Source organism: Taudactylus pleione, unplaced genomic scaffold, assembly GCF_031769625.1.
Source record: "Taudactylus pleione unplaced genomic scaffold, aTauple2 ptg000128l, whole genome shotgun sequence".
NCBI lineage: Eukaryota > Metazoa > Chordata > Amphibia > Anura > Myobatrachidae > Taudactylus > Taudactylus pleione.
Genome location: NW_028284530.1, coordinates 6,332,044 through 6,350,454, shown reverse-complemented (window position 1 = coordinate 6,350,454; position 18,411 = coordinate 6,332,044). Strand labels below are relative to the sequence as shown.

At 45.9% G+C, this 18,411-nt stretch overlaps 1 protein-coding gene across 2 annotated transcripts in view; it reads right to left on the bottom strand.

The window, feature by feature from the left end:
- The window catches only part of VGLL4 (vestigial like family member 4), a 106,272-nt gene extending 89,483 nt beyond the window's left edge, over positions 1 to 16,789 (bottom strand). The window contains exon 1 of one of the 2 annotated variants that reach the window (XM_088472721.1): positions 16,261 to 16,789. The gene's annotated coding sequence lies outside the window, so the exon portion shown is untranslated. Of the gene's footprint in view, positions 1 to 15,331; positions 15,464 to 16,260 lie in introns of those variants that run through there. The other variant, XM_088472720.1, reaches the window with a different exon arrangement.
- Between the last annotated feature and the right edge of the window lie 1,622 nt (positions 16,790 to 18,411).

Genomic DNA, 18,411 nt, shown 5'->3' with positions numbered 1-18,411 from the left:
TCCAACTAAAACGGTGCCCCAAACACCTTTTCAACTTTTTCATCAGATCAGCCAACCAGCCATCTTCTCCCCAACTTGTGATGTCACAGAAATAGGCTGACCGTGTTTGCCTACTTCTCCATGTTTTGAACAAATAAATATATTGAACACACACACAAAAAAACCTTACGGTTTCACATGTCCCACTAAGGCCTCTTTGACATGATCTGAAATCACAAAACCTACTGAATTTCTGCCACTCAAATAAAAAGAAAAGAAATTCTGATCATTAAGGCCGACGCCTCAAAGGACGTGTTCCTTGCGCAATACAGATATGGTATGCCACCACACCCTGTGGTTAACTGCAGATTCAGCAGTCTCACAGAGTGAGATTACTGTCACTCACAAAATGGTGGAGCTGCTAATTCATAGAATTGTGTGCTCATTGGAATACACACATGCAGTCTATGCTACTGAGGTCTGAGCAGTTGTTATGTGGCACACACATCCCACTCAGGGCCTGATTCAGAGCCGGACTCTCGGACCAGAGCGCTCGCTCTGAATCAGGGCCCTCCTACCTAAAATTGGAGCGGCCTCCTGGCCGCTCGCATAGCTGTGGGTGACCACCCACAGCATATGCGAGCGGCCAAAAAGATGGTCGCGATGGTCAAGACCATCGCGACCATCGGGCTTGCGACGAGACCCTGCGGTAGGGTCTCGCTGCCGCAAGCCCAGGAGTGCTTTTGGCTCTATCAGAGCCAAAAGCACTCCCACTGACATCACTAGTGATGTCAGTGGGGCCGGCCCCAGACGGTAGGCGTTCATCATGGGAACGCCTCCGTCTGGGCAGGGGCGTGCTGTCCTTACCATCGACAGCACGCCCCCTTTGGTGCGAGACCCATAGCGACAGCTTGGCTGTCGCTATGCGGGTCTCGCGCATGCTCACGACAGAGCTCCCTCCGTCGTGCGCATGCGCACTAGGGCACCATCGACCCGCTTGCGAGCGCTCAGCGCTCGCGAGCGGGTCTGAATTAGGCCCTCAGTGCCCACAATCTTCCCATTCATACACCACAACAATCCCACTGGGTTCCAACATCCTTCTCACTCCATACATCCATCCATATCATTCAGCTTCCTAATTTCTAAAACTATCATACTCTGTCTCTGAATGTACACTATCTGCGCCTCCATTGTGCTCTATCTTCCCCAATCCCTACAGCTGTGTGGTCTCCTAACTATGCTAGTTCTTTATTCTGTAATCAGCACAAATCTGTCTTTCCCCATCTGCACTACCCAGTCTTCCTGCATCTGTGCCACTCTGTTTAATTCCAACTGCACCACTACCTTCACCCCAGCCATGCCACTGTCTTCCCCTCATTTCTACCAGTCTTTCTTCCTCCATCTGCACCAAACTGTCTTCCCCAATCCCTACTGATGTGTGTTCTCCCATTATGCTAGTCTGTATTCCCTCATCTGTACCAATCTGTATTTACCCATCTGTAATGCTGTCTTCTCACGTCCATGCCACTCTGTACCTCCCATCCACGTTGCTCTGTTCTCCTAAACCATGCCACTGTCTCGACCCCATCCCCATAATTGTTTCCACCCATCTGCATCACTTTGGCTCCCCCCATCTGTGCTGCTTAATCTCTCCCCGCCTTTGTCTCCCCCATTCTCACCACTCTCACTTCCCCCATCCACCCGCTCTTATCCCATGTGTGCAGCTCTATCTTATGCTCAGACCTCAGTTGCATAGACTGCATGTGTGTATACCAATGAGCACACAATTCTGTGAATTATCAGCTCCACCATTTTGTGAATGACAGCAATCTCACTCTGTGAGAGTGCTGAATCTGCAGTTAACCACAGGGTGTGACGGCATACCATATATGTATTGCGCAAGGAACACATCCATTAAGGCATCAGCCTTGATGATCGAATTTCATTGCTTTTTTAGGTTTGAGTGGCAGAAATTCAGTAGGTTTTGTGAAATTTCAGATCATGTCCAAGAAGCCTCAATGGGACATGGGAAGCCATAAGGTTTTTTTGTCTATGGAATTTAATTGCTTTTTAAAATAATGTATTAACTATCAGGAAGGGAGCAGCAAACTGGGCCACCTGCAGGGGAAAAGGGCAATAAAATGGTACACTAGCGGTGGTGTTGGAGAGGACAGCACACAGATGTTTCAGGGGTGCAGAGACGGCTAAGGGGGGAGGCTGTAGGCGTGCGGGGGAGGAGTAGTGGCAGCACCGGGGCAGTGAACATGTTCAGCAGCGGGGGACAGAAAGGCTCACTGGCGCTGATGGTCCCAGCCCCGAACGGCTCCTTAAGGCCCCTACACACGGAATGATGTGCTCACGATGCGATATCGTGAACGATTTCCCTTGAACACTCTCCAGGACACGATATGGTGCTTAAACAGCACATTTTGACTTAGAAACTATTGTGCAAGATCTAAAGATAGGTGACTGCATATACGGATCAGCGAGATCCGTGATGGAGGCATCTGTGTAAAATAAATGATTCAGAGATGCACGCACGGATCAGTGCTATCCGTGTAGCTTGCATCTAAAAATAAGAATAAAAAAAAAACCACAATAAGACACAGATGCATGGACGGATCAGCAAGATCCGTCCATGCACCTGTGCTATAAAAAAAAAAAAGTGAATAAAAGTTTAGGTTTAGGGGTGGGGTGGGGGGGGGGAAGATGCGTAGGGTCTCCCTGTATTATCCAGAACCAGCACCAGACTTTTGGGGGGTAATGCCACAAGCCAGGGGAGCCCATGCACTGGGTCCCCCAGTCGAAGCAATACCTCTGACCGCTAGGCAGTCCAGGCCGGGGATCCCTGGGGAGCAATCTGTCGAATACATAAGAGGAATTCTGCTTTTTGTTCCCAATTTATTTACCCAACATAAAAATAAAAAAAAAGTATTTAAAATATTCAACTACCAGCTCTCATTGTACAGAGAAAATATTTTTCTAAATGTTATCTTGAAGGAGAAATATTTTTACAAGCAGTCAGTAGTATATCACACAATTAGTTTACCCTTTCGTGTGCAAGATTTTTCCTCACCCCTGTGCCAAGATTAGTTGGGCACTTTTTCAGCTGGTTTCATTCTAACCCCCACATACATGCAGTACCTATAGCTACAGAAACTGCATTCTAAGCCCCGACGTACATGCAGTACCTATAGCTACAGAAGGTGCATTCTAAGCCCCCACGTACATGCAGTACCTATAGCTACATTCTAGCCCCCACATACATGCAGTACTTATAGCTACAGAAACTGCATTCTAAGCCCCCACGTACATGCAGTACCTATAGCTACAGAAACTGCATTCTAAGCCCCCACGTACATGCAGTACCTATAGCTACAGAAACTGCATTCTAAGCCCCCACGTACATGCAGCACCTATAGCTACAGAAGGTGCATTCTAAGCCCCCACGTACATGCAATACCTATCGCTGCAGAAACTGCATTCTAACCATTACGTATATAGCGTTCCCGCTAGGCTGTTTTAGGCAGGAGGAGGGCAAGAAGCGCCCTGCCCTCACAGCCTGCGGGTGCCGTTCTCACCCGCGGGACGCAGTGTCCCGCGGGTGGACAAACATGCGGTGACCCGGTCACCGCCGGAGAATAGACGCCGGGCGCATGCGCCCGGCATCTATTCTCCCTTTCTGCAGCGCTTGGGGGCTGCCCGGCCTGTCCGTAAGTGCCGGGCACGCCCCCAAGTATGACGAAAAGGGGACGCGTCTTATAGACACGCCCCCTTTTCATGACCACGCCCCCTTTTTGGGCGCGCACACAAGGTTGCCCTCTCTAGCTCCGGCGCCCTACCTGCCGCCGGAACTAGAGTGAACACTACGTATATGCAGTACCTATACCTACAGAAACTGCACCCTAACCCCCACGTACATGCAGTACCTATACCTACAAAAATCATAGCTTTTATTTCCATAAGCTATTGTGTTTTCCATAAACAAAATTTCTACAAGTCTGCACTGCAAAGAAATTGCACCCAAAATACCAGAGAGATTTTCTATAATTTCAAATAAGTGGAGTGTATACATGTGGCTTATTGATATCGGCAGGTCAACAAGTCATGCTATTTACTAAAACTTGTCATTCTACTTTGTAACCCAAGATTTAAATGCACAAGTGTGTCCTCAAGGTGGCACAATAACAGGAAACAAAGATACATCACTTATAGATCTATCAAATAAAGTTTGGAAAATATATAATGGTATCACGTAAAGAGCTAAAACTTCTTCTGAGCCTGAGGAATAAAATAAAAAATACCATAATTTCCTTTTATTTTACACTATTATGTAGTGTATATAGTGCATGCTGATCACATGATCAACAAATACCATTTGCTATTGGGCAGAGGAGGGTCATTAAAATACATATTCACATATAGAAGTCAAGGGTCAAGGTACACTCACCCATAGCAATTAAAGAGTTAAATGTGTAGTGTAGGCTTAATATACTGAGACGCTAATCTCATGATGACACATTCTCATGAATTTTAAACCTGTCCGCAGGAGAGGGCTGGCAACTTCCGGCCTGTGGGGCAAACGTGAGAACATGGTTCAAGCTCTTGTGCCATGGACCAGTACAACAGAAATATGGGTGTGTATTTTAGAATGAGGGTGAGGTTTTATATAGCCAACCAGATATATGTAAAGCAAAGAGCTATAATCAAATATAACAGTCCCACCTACTAATTAATGCTGAGAATAACCTAGTGACCCCTTTACAATCGGCTCGATTCAATTCAACGCGAATTGAATAGTGCAGGGAAGGAGCTCCAGGAGCTATTCAATTCTGCGCTCTGTTAGGTCAGGGAATGCCAGTTAACCCGCCCCCGTGCTTTAAACAGGGCGTTTAGTCGTGAGAACGGGAATTTTCCGACTAAACTTCCCGGCGCGAGGCTGTTTCCGCCGTGCTAAGGGTAAAAAACAGCATCGCCCATGTACTTTTGTCAGATTTCTGCTCACATCACAGGAGGCATGCAAGAAGAAATCCTTAGTTGGGCTTAGCAGCGCGCGCTGAATTGAATAGCTCCGGGAGCTCATTCCCAGCGCTATTCAATTCGCATTAAATTGAATTGACCCCAATGTATACAGCATTCTAACAACCAATATTACAAAAGAAAATAATTGATTTAGTAAACTCTACACAAGGTGATCTTAATAAAACCATATACAATACAGAGAACATTCTACTAACCAACATACAACACAGGAAGCATTCTCATGAGTACTAGTGCAAACACGAGGCTTAATTCAGTAAGGATCGCTATTGCGTACACAGCAGCGAATGTATGCCAATGCCTGCTCATCGGGGATGAAGACGCCCACTGCTGCTTTCTCATAGCCGTACTACCTCACACTCTGCATATACATCGACACACATCGGCCACTCACGCAACATTTACACCAGGTCTGAGCAGCCACAGAAACTGCAAGTCTCGTCGCACGCAGTGAGTACTCAAGCTGTGTATGCAATCGCAGTGGCTAGTTATGCACGCCCAGGAAACGGACAGTTCAATAACACCCCTGTTTTGTAGGCCCATCTAAAATGCAGATGCTGGCTTTACCTGGTAGACCAATGCCAACATGGGCTATTTGAGATAAAATGTAGACATCAGATATCTGGTGGCAACTCAAAAGTATAACTACCCTGTCCCCCAACCTCACACCGTCTCTTGACATGCTGAACAGGATCTTTGGCCAGAAGACAGTTTCCAGCACATTCATTGGAGGATAGTTTCAGCTATTCCCAAAGGTGCATGCAAGGAGCCCAACACCTATGGGAGTAAATTTATCTAAGTTTGGTTTCACAACAGTGGAGGAATTACAGTACCCTCAATTTCTAGAATGTAGTAAACGAATGGCTTGTGTGTTTGATTGATTGTTATGGGCAACAACATCACTTTTGTAAATCTACACCTAGAAGTGGCCTGGTATGACAAAAGCCATTATACGAAGTAACTGTGCGGCCACACAATATACTGTATAGCCACATCGTCTGACAGCCGACAGACAGGCATGTTTGACTCCAAACAGCCCACCAAGTCCCCACCTGCCTAGGAGATGTGAACTTATTTGATATTTATAGGGGTAGTACAGAGTAATTGAAACTATTTTATTTATAGTTTTCCAATACAGTAATTATTTAACACGATGTTGTGTAGAAGTGACAGATCTACTTAGTCACTTTAAAAAAAATAAATGGGAAAAAAAAAAAGACAAAAACAGTCCAGTCCCTATATTTTATGGTATACAAGTCAATAAAATATTGTACATTTTAGATATACAGGTTGAGTCTCCCATATCCAGAATGCCTGGGACCAGGGGTATTTTGGACAGCGGAATATTCAGTATTTTGGAATATTTGCATACCATAATGAGAACTTTGGAATGGGACCAAAATCTAAACACAGAATGCATGTATTATGTACACCTTATACACACAGCCTGTCATTTTATACAATATTTTCTATAATTTAGTGGCTCAAACAAAGTTTGTGAACATACATGAAATTCACGTATCATATACACCTTATACACACAGCCTGAAGGTAATTTTTATACAATATCTTTAAGAATTGCAGCAAGGTCCGTGAGTCTGGAAAGCCAGATGATGAACAGACAAGATTTCCGGATAACCCATCTGGTAAGGCACAGAGAGCCACGTTCTGCCGGTCACCTGGAATAACAAGAATCCGTCTATAAACGAGCAGCTTAATGTGTTTCTGACCTTTCACGGAGGAAACCCACATAAGCACAGGGAGAATATACAAACTCCATACAGTTAGTGCCATAGTGGGAAAAATAACCGCATCTTCAGTGCTGTGAGGCAGTAATGCTAACCATTACACCATCTGTGCTGCCCAAAGAAGTGCAATCGTCAATCTTTTGTATAAATTAATAATTCTCCGCCTGTCAAAACCCCTACAAGAACAAATAATGAAGCCTTTTTATGGGCCAGCTAAATTCTGTAATAAATGCGCCAAAGTTAGTAGTTCTACCATTCCATTGAAAGCTTGCTTTAAAGAAGAGGAATATACGAAGGGCGTCAGCCTGGGGCCTAGGTCTAATTACCATTCAGCATACAACTTGGGATTCAATAGGTTCAGAGGTTTTACAAGGGACATGAGGTCACAATGGGTGAGCCGATCCGACTTTAAATTGTGTTCTTTTATTTTTTATCATCATGATGAAAGTGCCTATGTAGAACTGCAGAAACAACAACAAAAAAAAAAAAAATAAAGGGGATTGTGCAGCACCACACACAGTCCAGATAATAAGGATCACATATAGAGCTCTATAAAGAGAAAAAAAAAATCCTGTGTACAGAGAAGCCTCCGCCTCCTGTATTCCATAATAAACAGAGGAAAGCACTGGGACACCGCAGCTAATTATTGCCTCACTTCCCACATGGTACATTCCAGAGACACATCTGACGCAGAAGCGGGCGTCTCATCTGTTACTGGAAGAAAGTTCCGTCACTGAACTTCCAGAAATTGTTTCCAAAGAGAATGTGGAAAATGTAAGGCATTCTGTGCACGCCACAGGAACTGATCAATGCTACAGCAACAATGCATTCAGAAACAGAACAACAGTGAGTGAAAGAAAAAAGGCAAGCAAGCAATCAGCACCCTATCCAAAAGGGACAGCTACACTAAAACAATGCAGATGGTTACATTTAACATTCATTCACTGCCAGCCACAGCAAGGTACAACAGAAGGAAAGCTAGCCCACATCTGATTGTATGGCACTTTCTGTGAGCGGGTATTTGGCCCAATATTGACACAAAGGAAAGGGCACTGTTGAGCAACCAATCAACGCCCTTTGTGTAGCATATAAATGTACAAAGGAGCAGAACAATTCCAGGCCTATTCCACAGGGCAGAATAAAGTGCTTATCTTCTTATGCATTGCATAGGGCAGTAGGGACTGGATCCTGCCGAGTTGTGAACAGCAGAGGGAATAGTCAGATAAACCGTGCTGGGTAACATCTATGTAGGTAACATCTATGATTTCGGGAGAAAGTGGAGGGGAGTAGGATCAAAAGTTGTGCCCAAAAGCAGGCAAAGCTTTCAATCGAATAAATACTAATCATACTTACCTACTACAAAATTCTCCTATGCAAGAGATGCCGGGGGTGAGAGATGTGTGTGGTGGTAGTCATGCCGCAACCTACGTGAGGCAGGAATCGGTATTAAATACTGCCGGACGTGTGCTCGGCGGTCCTAATACCGACGTCGGAAGCTAGAAGATGAAGATCCCGACAAGGTAAGGTTTTTTTTCCTATTGCTAACCCTTTCCCTCCCCTAACCCTCCCTTAGGCTAACCCCCCACTCTAAGTGCCTAAACCAACCCGTCCCCGCAGCCTAAACCTAACCCTCCCTGGGGGCTGCCTAACCCTAACCTCCCCCCGAGTGGTGCCTAACCCCTCTTTCCCCTAACCCTCCCTGGGGGGCCTAACCCTAAGTCCCCCCCAGGATCCCCTAACCTAGCCCTCTTCCCCCACGGCTATCGGCGCACCTTCATTCGATATGCAGGGCGTCGGGCTCCCGGCGTAGATATAATGACAGGCGTCAGAATTTTGACGCCTGTCATTAGTCCCCTGCCTGGATTAGAGAGTCTGGAAGCCGGCGGTTGGCATTTTAACTGCCGGCTTATTGACTGCATCCAGTGAGGCATTACCATTACTGTTCCTTTGCACATGTCCTGTAGCATGATCCGAATGTGCATAAACATGCTCTTACTATAAATCAGGCAGAGCTTTCCTTCCCCTGTTCCACTTCTCCAAGCAGAAGTAACAAGATCCCAATAGGCACAGGTCCACAAACTCTGCGTTAGGGAACAGTGCTGGTGACAGATGCACTTCAATAGTTTCTTATAAACTGATATTTTAAAACATATTAATCTAAACCAGTGCTTCCCAAACCAAGTCCTCATGGCCCACTTACAGTCCATGTACTAAGGATATCTATGCATGAGCACAGGTGGCTTATTACGTCAGTCCCCTGTGCTGAAGTAGTGATATCCTCAACGTCTGGACTGTAAGTAGGTGATGAGGGCTGGGTTTGGGAAACACAGATCTAGACCAAGGGTAGGCAATGTTTTACTCTTTGGGTGCCAGATAATCAACATTACAAGCCAAAAAAAAATTGCCACCCTTATTCCAAACACTAGCTGTTGCCCAGGGCTTCACCCACGATGAAGTAGCTTCTGCCAACATTTTTTCTCATTTGAGGTGCTATAGTTGTATTGCTTTGCATAGTGGCCCTGTCGTAGGACTGTCCCACGTGACCAGCAGCGCTATACAGACTGGTGGCAGCAGCATCTTCACCCACCACTCACACCAATGTCACTGTGTGCCCTGTGCACAGACTGCTTTGTAGCCTCCTATTCACCCACCACTCACACCAATGTCACTGTATGCCCTGTGCACAGACTGCTATGTAGCCTCCTATTCAAGTGACCGCAGGCCCAAAGCACCTCACCCCCCACCTCTTACCGGCCGCAAGCATGGTGCCACACCTATCTCTTGCACTGATGATGACAATTAATTTTGTTTTTGTTATGGCTCAGGTTTTACTTGACTGATCGAGATGAAACAAAGTGCAGGTTATTTCTATGAGTTTCCACTACAAAATTATGCAGTTTTCATGGAAATCGGTTCAGTCGTTTTTGTGGCAACTTGGAACAGACAGAAACAATGTTCTTATAATATTAGTATAGATATACAAACCTTTACAAAAGCAATTGATGGGTACTAAAATGTCAGTGGCGTCCCTGCCCTTTTTTTTTTTCAAGCTAGTATGCTCAGGGTAGGTTGATAATTTGTAGTCTGGGGACAAAAACATTCAGCATTTTGTACTGTTATTAGACTGTGATCAGGACTTTCTGTGGGAGGGTCACCAGATTCATGTATAAACGCAATACTAAGGGCACGATTCAATTCAGCGCGATGTAAATAGCGCCGGGAGATAGCTCCCAGAGCTATTCAATTCATCACGCTGTTAGGTCGCGGAAGGCTCGTTATCGCGCCTTAAACAGGGTGTTTAGGCGCGATTACGGGCATTCCCCGACCTAACTTCCCGGCGCGAGGCTGTTTTCCCGGCGCTGAGGGCAGAAAACAGCCTCGCGCCGGGACTTTTGTCGGATTTCTTCTCTCATCCCGGGAGGGATGAGAGAGGAAATCATTAGTCGGACTTGTCAGCGCGGTGTACTGAATAGCTCCGGGAGCTAACTCCCGGAGCTATTTACATCGCGCTGAATAGAATCGAGCCCTAAGAATATACAGTCAGGTGCATAAATATTGGGACATTGACAGAATTTTCATATTTTGGCCTCTATTCACCACCACAATGGCTTTGAAATGAAACAAACAAGATGTGCTTTAACTGCAGACTTTCAGATTTAATTTGAGGGTAATTACATCCAAATCAGGTGAACGATGTAGGAATTACAACGGTTTCTATATGTGCCTCCCACTTTTTAAGGGGTCAAAAGTAATGGGACTATCAACTCAAAAGCTATTTCATTGACAGGTGTGGGCTATTCCCTCGTTATTCCATTATCAATTAAGCAGGTGAAAGGTCTGGAGTTGATTCTAGGTGTGACATTTGCATTTGGAATCAGTTGCTGTCGACTCTCAATATGAGATCCAAAGAGCTGTCACCATCAGTGAAGCAAGCCATCATTAGGCTGAAAAATCAAAACAAACCCATCAGAGAGATAGCAAAAACATTAGGTGTGGCCAAATCAACTGTTTGGAACATTCTTAAAAAGAAAGAACGCACCTGACAGCTCAGCAACACCAAAAGACCCGGAAGACCACAGAAAACAACTGTGGTGGAGACAGAAGAATTACTTCCCTGGTGAAGAAAAACCCCTTCACAAAAGTTGGCCAAATCAAGAACACGCTCCAGGAGGTAGGTGTATATGTGTCAAAGTCAACAATCAAGAGAAGACTTCACAAGAGTGAATATAGAGTGTTCACCACAAGATGTAAACCATTGGTGAGCCACAAAAACAGGAAGACCAGATTAGAGTTTGCCAAACAACATCTAAAAAAAGCCATTACAGTTCTGGAACAACATCCTATGGACAGATGAGACAAAGATCAACTTGTACCACAGTGATAGGAAGAGAAGAGCATGGAGAAGAAAAGGAACTGCTCATGATCCAAAACATACCACCTCATCAGTGAAGCATTGTGGTGGTAGTGTCATGGCGTGGGCATGTATGGCTGCCAATGGAACTGGTTCCCTTGTATTTATTGATGATGTGACTGCTGACAAAAGCAGCAGAATGAATTCTGAAGTGTTTCGGGCAATATTATATGCTCATATTCAGTCAAATGCTTCAGAACTCATTGGACGGCGCTTCACAGTGCAGATGGACAATGACCCGAAGCATACTGCAAAAGCAACCAAAGAGTTTTTTTAAGGCTAAAAAGTGGAATCTTATGCAATGGCCAAGTCAATCCCCTGACCTGAAGCCGATTGAGCATGCATTTCACTTGATGAAGACAAAACTGAAGGGAAAATGCCCCAAGAACAAGCAGGAACTGAAGACCTTTGCAGTAGAGGCCTGGCAGAGCATCACCAGGGTTGAAACCCAGCGTCTGGTGATGTCTATGCGTACCAGACTTCAGGCTGTAATTGCCTGCAAAGGATTTGCAACAAAGTATTAAAAAGTGAAAGTTAGATTTAGGATTGTTTAGTTTGTCCCATTACTTTTGGCCCCTTAAAAAGTGTGAGGCACATATAGAAACCGTTGTAATTCCTACACCATTCACTTGATTTGGATGTAATTACCCTCAAATTAATTCTGAAAGTCTGCAGTTAAAGCACATCTTGTTTGTTTCATTTCAAAGCCATTGTGGTGGTGAATAGAGGCCAAAATATGAAAATTCTGTCCATGTCCCAATATTTATGCACCTGACTGTACTAGTACAATACAGAATCTGACACAAGCGCCTCTAGAACATTTCATCACACCAACAGAACTACTGTAGGAGACAAAATAACATGAAAGGCTCAACAAGTCAGGCAGACCAATTCAGATTCTTCACATATTGTCTTTCAAATATTGACTTTTCATTTTAAATTACTAAGAATTTGGTTCTTTAAAAAGAAAGAAAAGTTTACTTTGCAACAAAAAGTTCACAATCCACTGAAAATAATTATTTACCCATTTTAGTCATGAACATGTATGGGAAAAGAGGCACACTTTTTTCATTCCATGTGCATATTAAAATAACTGGAGGATTTACACAGATTACTATGCACTTTCACAGGATGTAGTTAACATACCTACAACCGGCATCCCGGCTGATGAAATCCCGGCGCGGGAATGCTGCTACCCGGCCAGAACACAGGTGCCGGAAGACCAACAGTAGTGGACATCCCGACGCTGGAATCCCAAGAGCCAGGATGACGATAGTAAATATAGCGGGGCTTGTAAGGTCTTAGCCGTGGGGGGGGGTGGGGAGAGGGTTAGGTTTCAGCGTCAAGGAAGGGTGAGGGGGTGTTAGGGTTAGGCTAGGGGTGTAGAGGGTTAGGTACCCCCGGGGTTGGGTTAGGCACTTACGATGAGGGTTAGTGTTACCATGTAGGAACAGAGGGTTGGGGAAGAATGGGGGATGGTTAACATACGTACTGGACCCTTGTCGGGATCCTGAGCATCGGGATGCTGCTGTTGGCATATTTACAGCAGGCATCCCGAGTGTCAGGATTTCATACAGATTCCCACTTTCACAACTGTATCTATTCCCACTAGTGATGTCAGTGGGAGTGATTTTGGCTCTGATAGAGCCAAAATCACTCCTGGCCTTGCGGTTGAGAAACTCAACCGCAGGCTTTTCCTTGCAGTTCCGATGGTCACGATGGTCAAGACCATCGCGACCATCATTTTGCATGCTCGTATATGCTGTGGGTGGTGACCCACAGCTATACGAGCGTCCAGGAGGACGCTCCATATTAATGGAGGTGGGCCCTGATTCAGAGCGAGTGCTCTGGTCAGAGCGTCCGGCTCTGAATCAGGGCCATAAAGTGTAAGCTTGCAAGCAGGGCCCTCTTACCTCTATGTCTGTCTGTTATTACCCTGTTTTGTTCTATCAATGTTTCCAATTGTAAAGCGCAACGGAATATGCTGCGCTATATAAGAAACTGTTAATAAATAAACTCCACTAGGGCAGGGACTGATGTGAATGGACAAATATTCTCCCTGTACAGCGCTGCGGAATATGTGTGCGCTATATAAATAACTGGTAATAAATAATTACAGGCGATAATGGTGCCTGTGGCCAGTATTTATTTTTAAGGATTTTCTTATTACTTACATAATGTCCTTTTAGTCAGAAGACACAGTGGAAAAGGAATCATTTGCTTACAACAAGAAATCAGTGATTATGCTGGCCACATACAGGCCCAAGCACAGACCCACAGGAGCAGTGCCCAATTCTGAAACACACCTGCGATAACAAAATGCAGAAGGCCTGGTTGTATGTGCAACCGGCTCAAATGTGCCGTCGCTGGAGGATGACCCTCCAATTGCTTTTACTAACATATCTGTTAACGTGCTAATACATTTTGTATACACCGGACACTGGGCGAGATGCACTAAATGAAAAATGCGATAAAACCCCCATTTCTGGGGTTTTACCGCATTTTCCATATGTACTAATGTGTGGCCACCGGGTTTCTGATGCGGAGGGTAACGCCGCCAGCTATTGCTGGTGTTACCCTATAGAAGCCTATAGGCTTCTACCGCATCGCTCTGGCATGAGGGATCCAATCGGATCCCTCCCAGCATGCCCCGCAGCAACCGTGTCACTCTGCGCATGCGCAGACGGACTAGTAGGGTCATGAACCTGGAAGTCCACGGCGCAGGGCAGATCGCAAAGGACAGCTCTTATCGGAAAAGCTTTCCTTTGTGCTACTGATCGCATATGTTAGTGCATATGCGATCAGTAGGGATGCAGTGTGTGGCGGTAAGTAGTGCACTATGTTAGTGTATCCCGCCCCCTGTGATTATTTGAGAGGCACGCATGCTGCAATGTTGGGTCAATTGTCCAATATCACAGCACTTAAGTAGATTTAAAAATAAATAAATACACTTGCTGTCCATCTCAAGGTAAGCATAAGGGGTTTGTTACATGTGTGATCACTTCCAGAATGAGAACTGTGCCATAGAAAGCAAGACAGGATTTAACATAAATAAGGAAGTTTAAAGCAGGAGAGGGAGAGGTATTGGTATCCACAGACCTAAAGAGACAGGAATTCAATACAGTGCAAATTGCACGGAGGTGTCGCTGCAAGGGTAGGAGGAAGGCAGTCTGCCTACCATAATATGCGGTCAAGTCCGGCAGCACATCAGGCTGAAGAGAATTACCCCTCAAAAACTATGACCCATCTGTTAATAGAAAGACAAACAAAGACAACGGTGACAGTCACACTTGCTGGTTTTTAAGTAGTCTACTTTGCATAGTTGGCAATCCTTACTTTTTTTGTTTTTATAAATGCCTGCACTGTAACGCAGGCCCCAGCCATGCAAATCACAGGCGATTTGAATAGAGAAAACAAATGAAAATGCCCAGGCTTGTATAATGGAAGAGCCATATCTTGTGTGACAGATCCGGAACTAGACTTTTTGGTGCCCTGTGCCAGAAAGAGCATTGGCACCCCAGTATTTTTTTAAATAGGTAGATAACACACCCAAAAAAGGGCCAGGGAAGAGATAGGGGAGGCCAGGAGATGCTGGGGATAAAATAAGAGAAAGCTACAAGTGAGAATTATAATAAACAGAAAAATGACAGGCCCAAACAGCGCCCCCTGACCTGCGATGCCCTGTGCCACGGCACAGGTTGCACTACCCTAGTTTCGGCCCTGTTGTGTGATAACATTGTATGACAGAAACAAGTCACAAGCATATAATTTAAATGCGTTTCTCAATGGGTACATATTGTTCCATGGACTGACGGTTGCCCCAATGCACAGATGCTCTTAATAACATATTACATCTGTTAAAAGGTAGGGTTTCCCAAACTCAGTTCCCAAGGTACAACAGTCCAGATTTGCTTGAGTAGATGGTTCAGTCAAACTACCTTAAGTATGGATATCCTTAAACTTGGACTGTTAGGGTGCCTTTAGGACAGAGTTTGGGAAAGACTGAGTTAAGGAGTCATTTACATAAGAGGAGAGTATCAGAACTCACCCAGGACATGGGAAAAAGCTGTTACACCATGCTTTGTTCACAGACCCCCTACTTGTTAATTCGAATCACCCCACACAGATCATTCTCCATACATACAGGACTTACCAGGACAGAGAGCAGCACAGACAAAAATACAAACAACTCCTCTCTAACTTCCTTCAATCAGAGCCAAAGCTCCCAACAGCAGCAGCAGCCCTCCCCCACATGTGAGAGACAGGAGAGGGATTGCTGCTGCCTCCTCCTCCCCCAGTGACATGTGAAAACCTCAGGCAGCCTTTACCTTCAGACTCCAGGCTGCAGTGTAACCCTCTCCTGGCCAGCTGACCTCTAGTCTAGACAGCTAGGACACTAAGCACATGATTCTCCCGGCTGCAGGTACTATGAATCTAGGGAGGTTCCTTTACTGAATCATCAGACACTGTACAATGCACATGCCTGGAAGTAGTGGAATATGACATATAAGATACATACTGCAGTATGAAGTAAGGACTAAACTAACCCACATTTAATTCATAGCAATGCAGAAAGGAGTTAAGGAGATTATTGGAGAGAAAGTTCAGGATTTTCTTCCTTGGACCTGGACTAGTGGAAATTCCCAGCCCCGGCTGTGCATTGCATAGAAAGTAAGACAGAAGCCTGGGACAGTATATATAACATGCAATAATAATATTATCGTGTCCAGTGATATGGGCATGCTGTACAGATGGGTGCAACACAACAAAAGACTCCATTCCTAACAGATGCAGAGTGTGTATCACGTTACAGGACCAGCTCTGTGCATAGAACACAAAGTGACAGTCATGGGCTGTACAACACACAATAACTAATACCGAACACTGTATACACGCACAATACATAACCAATACTGCACACACTAACATACTGCACACACAATAACTAATACTGCACACCGTGTGTATACACAATAAACAATGATACTGCACACACAATACACATTAAGGGCGGTCTGTATATAGGAATAACACACATTAAGTAGTACACACATTACATTCTGCTCATCAGTCATTACTCACCAGAGTAGCAACTTTATGCGAATACAACCTGCTGGAGCCTGTAATGCAGGGCTGCCCCGGGGGGAGCCAACGCTGGGCTGTGATCCAGGGAGGATCTGGGGATCCACAAGGCTGGTAATCCACTGTTGATTTACGGATGACTCCAGTTAGGAATAGTGGAGGTGTCACAGGTCCCAACTGTTCTAGGAGAATAGCAGCTGGTGATAGGAGGTGAATGACTGGCAGGAGGGAACCCCGGGTGCAGGGCGGCGGAGGGCCCCGGTGGGTGGCAGAGTGCGGGGAGGCACGGGAGCCTTGGCGAGTGTCTGAGTGCGGAGCGGCCCCGTTCAGTTGCTGGGTCCGGAGCGGCGGGGTGGCCCCGTTGGGTTGCTGAGAGCGGGGCGAGTGGCCCCTGTATGTGTTGAATGCGGGGGGCCCCGGTGAGTTGCTGAGCGCTTGGCGGCGGGGGGCCCCGGGAAGCTCCTCTCCGCAGCAGCAGTAGGAATGTGCGGAATGATGGAATTCTCTTCCTGGCAGGTGGGCAGCTCGCTCAGTGCTCATTGGTAGAGAGCCCGGTGAGCTCAGCCTATATTAGCATAATACAGTGTGACGTCACGCACCAGGCTGCAGCAGGTATAGATAGAAGATACTAAGCAGCAGCAGTGAGGCAGATACAGAACAAGCACGAGCTAGACACTGGCTGTACAATGAGACAGACAATGAGAAACACATTGTCAGAACGATCTATCTATCTATCTATCTATCTATCTATCTATCTATCTATCTATCTATCTATCTATCTATCTATCTATCCGAGTATATATGTATCTATATATTAGTTATACCACTCTTGGCAGGGTTGTCTTAGCAGTGTGGGCCCTGGGTAAAGCAATGCACTGCGGCTCCTACCCATCCATTCATGGGAAAAAAATGTAAATGGTCAATAAAATGAAACCCTCCTGCATGCCCATCAGACCTCCCCAGGGGCGGTTTAAGAGAGGAGGGGGCCCGTGTGCACTCCCCGTGTGGGGCCCCCTCCTCTCTTAACGGTGGCCGGCAGCCTACTGATGCGGCTGGCCAGCCACTGGAGCAAAAGTAGACTCCAGGCACTAGAGTGTGCCCGGAGTTTTCTGCGCAGCGGCCATTTTCCGGTGTTCTTAGCAGCGCTGACACCGACGCGGGACCACGGACAGGTACGTTTAAAATAATATGGGTGCAGGGTGTGCGGTGCGGGGCCCCCGGGGGCCCGTGTGCCCCGCACACACTGCACCCATTATAGATACGCCACTGGACCTCCCACACATGCAGAGAGACTGTGTCTGAAGCCGGCGGATGAAGTGAAACTGGGACTGAGGTGAGGTTAGATCAGAATACAGTGCATCGGCGGCTGGCTTATAAAAATATCACAAATTTATCAACCCGCCGGGCTGCAGGGGTATGGGTTGGTGGACCCCTACAAGTTTCGGTCCCTTGGGCAACTGCCCAACAAGCCCAATGGAAGAGATGGCCCTGACTCTTGGGTGTGCGCTACATGATGTGCTTGAAGGCCTTGTGGAGAATCATGTAGGGCAAAACAGATACAGACAGGGCCTTAACTAGGGTAGTGCGACCAGTGCCATGGCACAGGGCAGGGGGCGCTGTTTGGGCCTGTAATTTTTTTTCTGTTTATTATCATTCGCACTTGTGGCTTCTTCTTCTTTTATCCCCAGCATCTCCTGGCCTCCCCTATCTCTTCCCTGGCCCTTCCCCATGAGGCCATGGCCCTTTTTCAGGTGCACTAGCTTATGTCCCTATTTAAAAAATGGGGAGCACCAATGCTCTCTCTGGCACACGGCACCAAAAAGTTTAGTTATGGCTCTGGATACAGAGTAGGTGAAAATAATTCAGAATAGGCTGTTTGACTACTGTCACTGTTAATTTTGGAAAGAAATCATTTTGTACAGTGACTTGTACTGGCAGGAAGTGCTTTATGCTTCTTCAGGGTCAAGTCTAGGGATGGCCATCGGTGTTGTTACCATCAATGATTACCATTGATAGTGATATAGTAAGTGGCTATCGATGGTTACCAACAAATGCAATGGATGACCATTGATGGTTTCACCAACCGATGGTCCTCCCTGTTCTTTGAGTGACTGGCATGTGGGCCAATCAGAACCCTGGGGTGGGGCTTCA